General features: G+C 41.5%; 1 non-coding gene across 1 annotated transcript; it reads right to left on the minus strand.

Annotated features, from left to right (window-relative positions):
* Positions 1 to 882: 882 nt before the first annotated feature.
* On the minus strand, positions 883 to 984 carry LOC123952389. The gene has a single exon (XR_006820639.1). It is a non-coding gene; the product is annotated as a U6 spliceosomal RNA (small nuclear RNA).
* Between the last annotated feature and the right edge of the window lie 9,539 nt (positions 985 to 10,523).

Genomic DNA, 10,523 nt, shown 5'->3' on the forward strand with positions numbered 1-10,523 from the left:
AAAGAAGGTGCTGGCAGGCCTGAATTCTTTGTAGGGACTTCATGACAAAATGCATTTCCTTCTCTAGCCTCTAGAGGCTCCTGCATTTCTGGCTCAAGTCTGCCCTTCTCCATCAAAACCAGAAACAATAGCTCAAGTCTTTCTCATGTTGTCCTGATACTCTGCAGCTGGGAAAAGCTCTGTGCTTTCAAGAACTTATCTGATTAGACTGGGCCCACCTGGACAAGATTATTGTTATTAACAAGATTAACAAGTTCAATCACCTATGCAGAGTCCCTTTGCCATATACAATTAATATTCATCAGTTCTAAGAATGAGAGCACAGATTATTTGGGGGGGTCACTCTATCATACCTGAGAATTGTGGATTCCTATGTATCTGTACTTTTTCACTGGTTATTAGCTCCCACAGACATCTTGAATGTATGAGCTCCAAAACTAAATTAATCTTCCACCAAATTTATTTCTTCCTTGACTGGGGATAGATCCATCCAACAACTTAAGCGTGAGGCTGAAAATGATTTTTCTGCAATCCTTCATCAGATTGTTAAATCTGCTCATTTTGATTCCAGAATATTTTTTCCATCTAACCCTGCCCTGCCCTTCTCCCACCATTAACTACACTTGTGCATTTTTCATTTACCTGAAAAGAAAGTACTTCTTGATTAATGGAGTCTGGCCTTTTGTTATTTGGTGGAGCTACTGATACAAATAAGGTACCCATGTCATTGGCTTAAATAGAATTTACAGACCAGCATGGAAAACACCCATTAAACAAATAAACAGGTATAATAAATATCTTGGAAAAAGATATTCCTGATCCTTCTGATCAAGTACCCTGGCAAAGTTTTCAAAAACTGAGATTCAAAATTTGTGAATTTTTAAGAAAGAGGCTCTCAAGCTAACACCACAAATTTTGGCTGGGGCCATGCTAATCTTCTCTGTATTGTTCCAATTTTAATATACGTGCCACCAGAGTGAGCACAAGTTAATGTCAATGCAGTCAAAAGTAAGTGCCTTTCCATATAGGTCACTTTTCCCCAATTCTGTAATATAAATATGAAAAAGATGACTAACAAATTAAGCAGTAAATATGGCAACTTACTTTTAATCAAGCTAGAATGGCTTTTTGAACTCATCTTGATAAACTGTTGTCCAAATGGAGTTGACTTTCAGACTAGATATCTTGAATTCCACACTAGATACAACCCCACATTAGATATAATGAATCAGGATACCTGAGGTAAGGCCTGGTGAGATGCATTTTAAACAAGTAGCCCATGATTTGTTGTACACATTAATATTAGGAATTTGTCAGGGGTGCCTGGGTGGCTCAGTGGGTTAAAGCCTCTGCCTTCGGCTCAGCTCCTGATCCCAGGGTCCTGGGATCGAGCCCCACATCGGGCTCTCTACTCCGCGGGGAGGCTGCTTCCTCCTCTCTCTCTGCCTGCCTCTCTGCCTAGTTGTGATTTCTCTCTGTCAAATAAAAAAAAAAAACCAAAAAACAAAAGAACATTAGGAATTTATGGAAATTCCATAGGAATTTCCCAGGAAGTTACTGAACCAATTTCAACTCACCCACTTCTGTGGAACTCACTTCCAGCTTCTGTAGTCCGTCCACATTCCTCAGTTTGTGACCTTTTTTCATCTTCAAAGGCAGGAATAGCGGGTAGAATCCTCAACCCACAACTCTCTCACTCTCTGTCTGTGGACACCTCCCTGATCAGAGCCGGGAAATTTTCTCTGCTTGGAGAGAAAGACTCAAGTGATTAGATTGGTTCTACCTGGATAATCCAGGTGTCCCTCCTTGTTTCAGGATCCTTCAAATTAATTCCACCTCCATAAAGTCCCTTAAACCATGTAAAGCAACAGAATCAGAAGTTCTAAGGAGGGGCGCCTGGGTGGCTCAGTCCATTGAGGAACTGCCTTCAGCTCGGGTCAAGATCCCAGGGTCCTGGGATGGAGCCCTGGGTCAGGTTCCCTGCTCAGTAGGGGAGTCTGCTTCTCCCCCTCCCCCTTCTCAGCTCTCTCTCACTCATTCACTTTTTCTCTTTCAAATAAATAAATACAATCTTTTAAAAAAATTACCAGAGATTAGGAGGTGGGCATCTTCAAGGGGAGGGGGAAATCATTCTTTCTACCACAATATATGCCATGTACTAAGAACCCCCATTTTTTATTGAAGTATAGTTTACACATAATGTTACATCAGTTTCAGGTGTAAAACATAGTGATTCATCAACTCTAGTTGCTAAGCTGAGAGTCCTTTCTAAGCTGCTACACTTTAAGCACTCTATCGATACTAGTACATTCGATTTACCCAAGTACAAACAAGAGTAGAGAGAAGACTTTCAAGATGCATACTAATGAGACTTTTTACTACTCAAATTTTGATCCAAAATGGAGTCTTAAATTCCATGGGAGAACCTGTGTCTTCCAATATTCTACATAGGTCTCTATTTGACTTCTAATACTAATATGCATTTAACTTGATATCAAAGTTAAATAAAAGGCCAATAGCCAAATGGTTCTTCTAGGCGCTTCACAGGGCTATGGGAACTTAGAGTATTATTGTAGTGAGTCATTGAATTAGGACTCTCCAGAGAAACAGAACCAATCGGACATGTGGAATATAGAAAGAGATTTATTATGAGGGATTGGCTCACATAGTTATGGAGGTTGAGTAGTCCCATGACACATTGTCAACAAGCTGGGAGCCCAGGACCACGAATGGTGTGGTTCCAGTCCAACCCCAAAAGCCTGAGAACCAGATCGGCCAGTGGTGTAAATCCCGATCCAAGTCTGAAGGCCCAAGAAATTAGAGCACTATGGTCTGAGGGCAGGATAAGATGGGTGTCCCATCTTAAGCAGAGGGCAAATTCACCCTTTCAACGCCTCTTTTTTCTCTTGAGGCTCCTCGTGGATTGCATGACGCCAACCCACATTGGTGAAGGTGAATCTTCTTTATTCAGTTTGCCAAGTCTTCTTTATTCAGTTTACTAATCTCTTCCAGGCACACACAGACACACCCAGAAATAGTATTTTACCAGCTCTCTGAGAACCCCTTAGCCCAGCCAAGTGGACACAAAAAAGTAACTACTGTCACCCAGTGTCGGTAACGTGTTTGCGTGTCATACGGAGATCAAAGTTTGGGTTAGACGCCAGACCTGTAATTTGGATTATCATCTTTGTACATAGATCATGTTAGTATCAACACAAAATCAAACATGAAGACTTTGACACATAGCCTATGATCCTTATTTTAACATAGTTTCCTAAAGTAAATTGGCATGAGCTTTTAAAGTGGGAGGCTTATAAAATTTGTGATATATATTTTTGTAGTTTCGTGGCATGCTTAGGAACTCACTAAGGAGTTAGGGACTGAAGCATAGGAGATGGTGAACTTGAGATGTTGACATTTTTTGTGAACGGATGCCTTCTGGTATAGATCACGAGTAAAAGAAATAAAAGGCAAATGAATTAGGACCTGCTAAATTTTCAAACTGACCTCAGTTCTTTTCCGCAAGAAGTAACTCCTGACACTTGGAAAAGGAAGATATCATATTCAAAGGTAAATAAATGGCAATACAACAAGGTAAACGCTCCCCAAACCACAGCAAACTCCTTGTTGGGGCAACCCACAGCCCTCCACCGAGAAAACCCCACCATGACGTACTGGTTTCATCACACATACCTCCTGAGAAATAAACGAATCCAATACAGATGTGCATTTGTGAATGCACAATGTTCGGTACATTTCATTTGAACTTCTCTGCTTACTGTTAAGATGAAGAAAATCTAGGGGCGCCTGGGTGACTCAGTCATTAAGTGTCTGCCTTTGGCTCAGGTCACAATCCCAGGGCCCAGGGACAGAGCCCCACATCGGACTCCCTGCTCATCAGGAAGCTTGCTTCTCCCTCTCCCACTCCCCCTGCTTGTATGCCCTCTCTTGCTGTCTCTCTCTTTCCGTCAAATAAATAAATAAAATCTTAAAAAAAAAAGATGAAAGAAATCTTGGTTGGGTGTTTCGGCTGGAAGTTTTGTGAGGCAAGCACAAAGGAGCATGTAAGTACACTTACTATAACCCTTGAGCACCAAAGCGAATTAAATTTGTATCAGGAAGGATTAAAACAAAAGATATTTTCTAAATGATGAGTTTCTCTGAAATATAGGATCGAGGTCCAAAAATGATTGTGTTGAGCCCGTCATCAGATATTTTACTACATAAAGGTCTCCATAAAAGAATGGGTTAAGGAAGTCTATTGTCACTCCAATCCCATTGTCATAAATCTCTCTGAATCTACTCCATGTCATCGAAAGCATATTTGAAAGGAGGACGCGTTACCCTTGACTATTAAACAAGATACCGGGAATGTTCCCCCACATATATTTCTTGATTAAAGCTCAGATGTCTTTCCCAGGGCTAGCTGTATCATCAGAGAATGCTTGTAGTGGCTTCTCACATAGTTCATGGAGGAATAGATGTTGAGCTTGCTGTGATAACACAGCAGTGACACCGGGTGTCTGACATCAGGCACAATTTAACAAGGACACCGGGCTCATGCTTCCCAAATGCTTCTGTTTGCACAATTCATCAGCGGCTTTGTCACTCAAAGCCTCACCTGGTGTCACCTCACCAGGCGTCCTTTTCTCCCTGCTCTTTCTCATTCCTCGGAGGAGTACTAGAAACAGATAAAAACCTCTTCCTTTTCTCTCTCCCTCACCCCAATCCCGCACGCACAACCACAACAACTGTAATGTAGCTTATTGGAAAGAAAACAAACTCAAATCTCAAAAGATAAAATCGATCCAGCTAGAGCTGGGCAGTGGTTAGAGACAGAAAGATAGAGATCACAGTAAACTTAACCAAGACAAACCTCCGACAGAACGCAGATAGATGCCTGTGTAATTGGCATCTCTTCTAACTCTTAACGTGTTCCAGACAGAATTCTTCTGGCTTCCCTTAAACACCTACGGCCCTAGAACAGCCACTGTCCACAAATGGACATAGCTATTTTTCCTCTCATTAATTTGGTTCTGTCCGTTTTTGTCACTTTTGCCATTATTCTTCCCATGCTAGACACCTTGAAACCATCTTTCACTTTAAGGCAAAATATTTAATGGACTCTCAATTTCTTTTAGCTGTTGTTCAAAGTTTCATACTTTAGTCACGTTCTAGAAGCTTAATGACTTCTTGATGGAGATTGACATAGCGAACCAAACTGGGAAACACTCCTGTTTTTGAAATCAATCACTAAAAACTTTCAAGTTACAAAAAAACTGGGATATTTAGAGGTGGTGAAGAAGACTTCAACTACCTGTATTTTGACATCAGCCTGTACTTTCTAACTGATTAAGTTCTTCTTCCCAGCTTCTCTCTTAACTCAGGCAAAAGACCATGAAGACAAAGCATCCCCTGATGGGAACTGAAGCTAGCCCCTTAAGCATAAGGACACCCCTAAGCCAGCAAGACCCCAACTGACTGACCCCAAGACAATGATCAATTTGACCTTCACTGCCCACCTTCACTTACCCACTGACCTCTGTCACACATTTCCCTTCTATAAACCTGGAAGTATTTTTGGCACTTTGAAGACAGCCTTTGAGAGGTTAGTCCATTGTTTTCCTGCTGTTGGCCTCAGTAAAATAAATTTCTTTCCAGTTTCACCATGACTAGTTTCTCCACCTTCGGATTTTGTTAATGGTGGGTGGCCAAACCTTGTCTGTTTGAGATCCCCAGAGACAGGCATTCTTGCATGCCTCTGCCTTGGCCTACAGTGGTTGGGAAGTGACAACCAAAATCAATACCAATTTTGGGCGCCTGGGTGGCTCAGTCTGTTAAGTGTCTGCCTTCAGCTCAAGTCAATCCCAGAGTTCTGGGATTGAGTCCAATGTCAGACTCCCTGCTCCACGGGAGCCTGCTTCTCCCTCTTCCTCTCTCTCTCTCTCTCTCTCTTTCATAAATAAAATCTTTAAAAAAATCAATACCAATTTTATTGAAGGTGATTTATGATGCCAAGATTCTTCACTCAAATAACTATTATCTAAATGAAACACCTCCAACAGTTTTTTTAATGATCTACATTCCCCTAAAGATCTAACAAAAATCTTTAATAGAATTGCAATAATAAAGTTGTTTTACGATATCCATCTGTATTCTTTACTCATATAAATCTCTATTTCTTATGATGTTCACCCCTCTAGGGGATGCATTGCTGGCCAAGAAAATAGCAGGAAGAGAACATTTGAATCATGCCTTCCTAGCCACCATCCTCACTCACAGCTCTGGCATTCTCCCTCTTCTCTGAGATTTGCACCTGTGGCACATTCCACTTGCATGGGGGCTGACAGCAAGGACAGTGAAAGAATTCATCCAAGGCAGAACAAAGAAGATAGAAGTTTATTGAATATTCCGCAAAGGAGCAGTGGGCAGAATAGCAATGGAGAGACAGCCCTGAGGTGGTGGTGAGGGACTATAGTTACAGGATGGAGTGAGGAACTTTGACGACATATGGAATTTTCCCCTTTTTGGTAACTGTGCATGACATAAGTACTCTATTGGTTAGTTAGAGCCTATGGCCATTGGGAGGTAGGTCACTGAATGAGCCTGTTTGTATTTGGCTCACAGGTCACTGTGGGCCCTTGTGCCTTGCTCAACTTTTTTTTTTTTTTTAATATTTATTTGACAGAGAGAAATCACAACTAGGCAGAGAGGCAGGCAGAGAGAGAGGAGGAAGCAGGCTCCCTGCGGAGCAGAGAGCCCGACGTGGGGCTTGATCCCAGGACCCTGGGATCATGACCTGAGCGGAAGGCAGAGGCTTTAACCCCCCGAGCCACCCAGGCGCCCTCCTTGCTCAACTTTCTATTTCTTTAAGCCTATGGTGAAGCAAACGGCTGAGTACAAAAGGAATCATCTCTTTTACCCCATATAGGAACAAACCAAGAGAAGAGAGACAGTTGAAAAATAGAGAGTGTCTTAAGAGATATGTGATTTATTATCTGGTGTTGTCTGTTTTCCATTCTATGTCCTTAAACCAATGATCTCTTCTCACAGTGTAATGAAGAATCTATATCCAAAAATGCAACACAACAAATATCACCTTTCACACTTTGCAAGATGCACCAGTGCTGATTCTTTCTAGACAGTTTAGATCTACTCTGAGGGAAAGAAAGGACATTTCTTTGGTTCTCTTTACTTAGGCAGAAAGACATACTCAGGTAAAAGGGTTCCTTGGTATTCTGTAGAAGACAGAACGTTTCTTGAAATTTATTCCTTATTCAGGCTAGTACACTAAAAAAAAAAAAAAAAAAGCTAAAAAACAAACAAACAAACAAGTAAAGAGCCACATAAAATTTCATCAGGGTGGTAGATCCCAGAGTGTGAGGAAACAGGATGTCAAGGCCTGATTGCAACCATACCCAAGCCCATTCATATCTTGTAATCCCAGGGAGATCCAACCATCATTATCACTGAAGACAGCGCATTAATGCCAGGACTACAAATACGACATATGCATGGAAAGATCTACCATACAAGCAGCCACTACCATATACTACTCTAATACTGAAATGGGGGGAAAATAAAGGCGGGGGGAGCCTATAAGTATTCAAATGGGTATCAGTGAGCCATGAACAATTTAGTTCAATTCAATTCAAGCTTCAGCTCCTTTTGCTCTGGTATTTTGGCTCTTGCATTTCCTTAAAACTATTGACCTTCCCACACTTGACCATGAACTATGACTGAACTTCCACTCAAATTTCTTTTCTTCCTCTGTTTTGACGCATGGTCTCAATCCTGGTGCCCAAGAAATGATTCCTCCCTTCCTCTTTGATATCACCAACTTCTGCTTGTGCTTAGGGCTTCATGAAAAACTACTGTATGATGAGACTTGGAGTCTATTGTGTAAGCTGAGGTTAAGCAATATATGACGCAATCAAGGGAGCAAATGAATCGTGAAATACCAAAAGACTACCATTTGCTTAGGACCCTGTTAGAGCTGGTGATGCTGTAATGATTGATTCCTATACTCAGAGGGCTTGGAATCTAGCTGAGGAGACTAGACTAACAAGCACGGAAGAGTAAGGCAAGACTGTCTAATCATGAGCCAAACAGTGCTCGTAGAGTCGTTCAAAGGAAGAGCATCAGTGCAGCCTAAAATGATTAGAAAAGGCATAGCACAAGAGATCAGCCTCAAGGAGATAATGAGGAGAGAGGATTTGGGTAGGTAAAAAGATTAAACATTCCAAGCAACACGAATATGATGAATGAAGGCAAAGACATGGAGATGACAACGGGGTGTTGTCAAAGTGCTAAGATAATCTGTGTATGTCACAGTGGCCAAAGCAGAGGGAATCTACAGAACCGTTACAAGTGAGCTTGAACAAGCGCTCCTGGGCACCTGGCTGGCTCAGTCAATTAAGCATCTAACTCTTGATTTCGACTCAGGTCATGATCTCAGGGTCATGAGGTTGGGCTCTGAGCTGGGTGTTGAGCCTGCTTGGGATTCTTTCTCTCCCTCTGCCCTTCCCACACATCGCTCACATTGTCCCAAAACAAACAAACAAATAAGAAAGCCAAGTGAGCTTAAATATTAGGAGAGGACCGACTCTTGAAAAATTTTTGGCAATAACAGTTGGTTATTTTAGGCTAATGAACAGACGTCGCAGGCTAACAGAAGGCTGTGTAACAGATAAACCCCCTAATCTCAGTACTTTAACATAATAAACATTACTTACTTTTATGAAGTCCCAAACAGGTGTTTGTAGTTGGAGACAAATGGGTGTTTGGGTGGAGTAAATAAATGATGTCATAGGTCAGATATGACTTTCTGCCAACATATATGTCTTATAAACTCACTCAGCAAACATCCTTCAAGCATCTACTGCATACCAGGCACTACGCTTGACCGACCCTGGAAACACTGACCGAGGCAAAAGGCACGGTCTCTGCCCTCCAGAGCCCTCAGCTGCCAAGGAAACCAGACAAGAAAACAAATGAGCATTACACTCTGTGTTGTGGCGCCCAAAGGAAGGAAGTATTTCACAGACTGTGGAAGCACAGAGCTCAAATTAGAGCCTTGTAATGAGAGTAACTTGACTGTCCAGTGGGAACGGGTGCTCTAGTAAGTGCTCGAAATAAACATTGTAAATCCCCCCGAGTTCAGTGGGAAAACACCTGACTTTTATCTCTTGATTCTTATTAGCTACAAAGATACTTGCCATGCCACTGCTCTCCAAAATGTGCATGTTTATTTTTCTGTGTCTTCTTGTGGCATGATAAAGTGCATATCCTATCTTCAGTGGGCACTCCTGAGCAGAATGTGGTCAGTTTTCCACAGGTACATCACAACTGGGGACAGGAGATAAGGTTCTTACTCGGACTCTTGCAGGGGTGAGGTGTGTTTGTCTCAGAGATACATCAAGGCTTTAGTTTTCTCCTTGTACAAAAATGCATGAAGTCCCTTTCAGTTCCACCTTCAGTACATACTTCTAATATTGTGATCAGAATTTTGTGTCTTCTGGGAACATGTCTCTACAATGCAGTGTATCTGACACTGTCAAAACTATTTACTTAGTTATATACATAGAAACAGTAGAGTGCACTGGTTTCAGGTGTGAGATTTGAAGTCAGTCTGACTCAGTTCAGATCCTGCAAAATACCCTTTTGAGCTGTGTGGGCAAGGTAGTGAACCCTTTTGTGTCTTTGTTTCTGTGCGGTGGATGTAATAGAATTATGTCATTTGGTTGATATGAAAATTAAATATGCAGAGGGACGCAAACCTTCTTTGTTCACACACCTCTAAGCTAAGAGTCTCCATAATTCCTTTCTCTGTGTCCCGAGGCCAAATGAAATACTAAATAGTTCTAATTCTTAAGTAACTATTTCCAAACAACCAGTAAGCATCTGCGTCCTAACAACTTACAGGAATAGCCACTGGAAAATACAGAACACGTGGTTTAAAAAAAATAGTATTGCAAAGAAAAAACATTATTGCAAGGAATATATGTAATCTAAGGTTGAATTTGAAATAGCTTGAGCTAGAAGCGACCACAGTGTCCAACAGATTTCAAGTACCACGCTAACGCTCTTGAAGAGTTGAAATTCCCCAGAACATCTGTGAGTTTGCTACCATGATCCACTGGTTCACAGTCTGGGAATCACAGAGCTAATTCATATAAAGCAAGTAGAACCGTGCCTGCCACATACCAGCCTTCAAACAATGTTAGCTCCTTGTCGATTTCCTCTCTCATTCAAACAACAACCTGCAGGTGTAATTTTAAGTTTTATGACAACTATCTTGAGATGAGGAAACTGAGCTTCTAGAAGGCCAGGTATTTTTCCCACTGAAATTAGGAAGTGGAGAAAACAGAATTTTCATTCAGGTTTACCTGGATCGAAAGCCTATATAAATTCTTCCCAATAAATTGTACTGCTTTCTTTCAGTTCAAGACCTAGCTACACTGACACATTCTCAACTTCAGGTTTGCATGCAGGTAGGCGGCATACTGGTTAAGATAGAGATA

Source organism: Meles meles, chromosome 10 (genome assembly GCF_922984935.1).
Source record: "Meles meles chromosome 10, mMelMel3.1 paternal haplotype, whole genome shotgun sequence".
NCBI lineage: Eukaryota > Metazoa > Chordata > Mammalia > Carnivora > Mustelidae > Meles > Meles meles.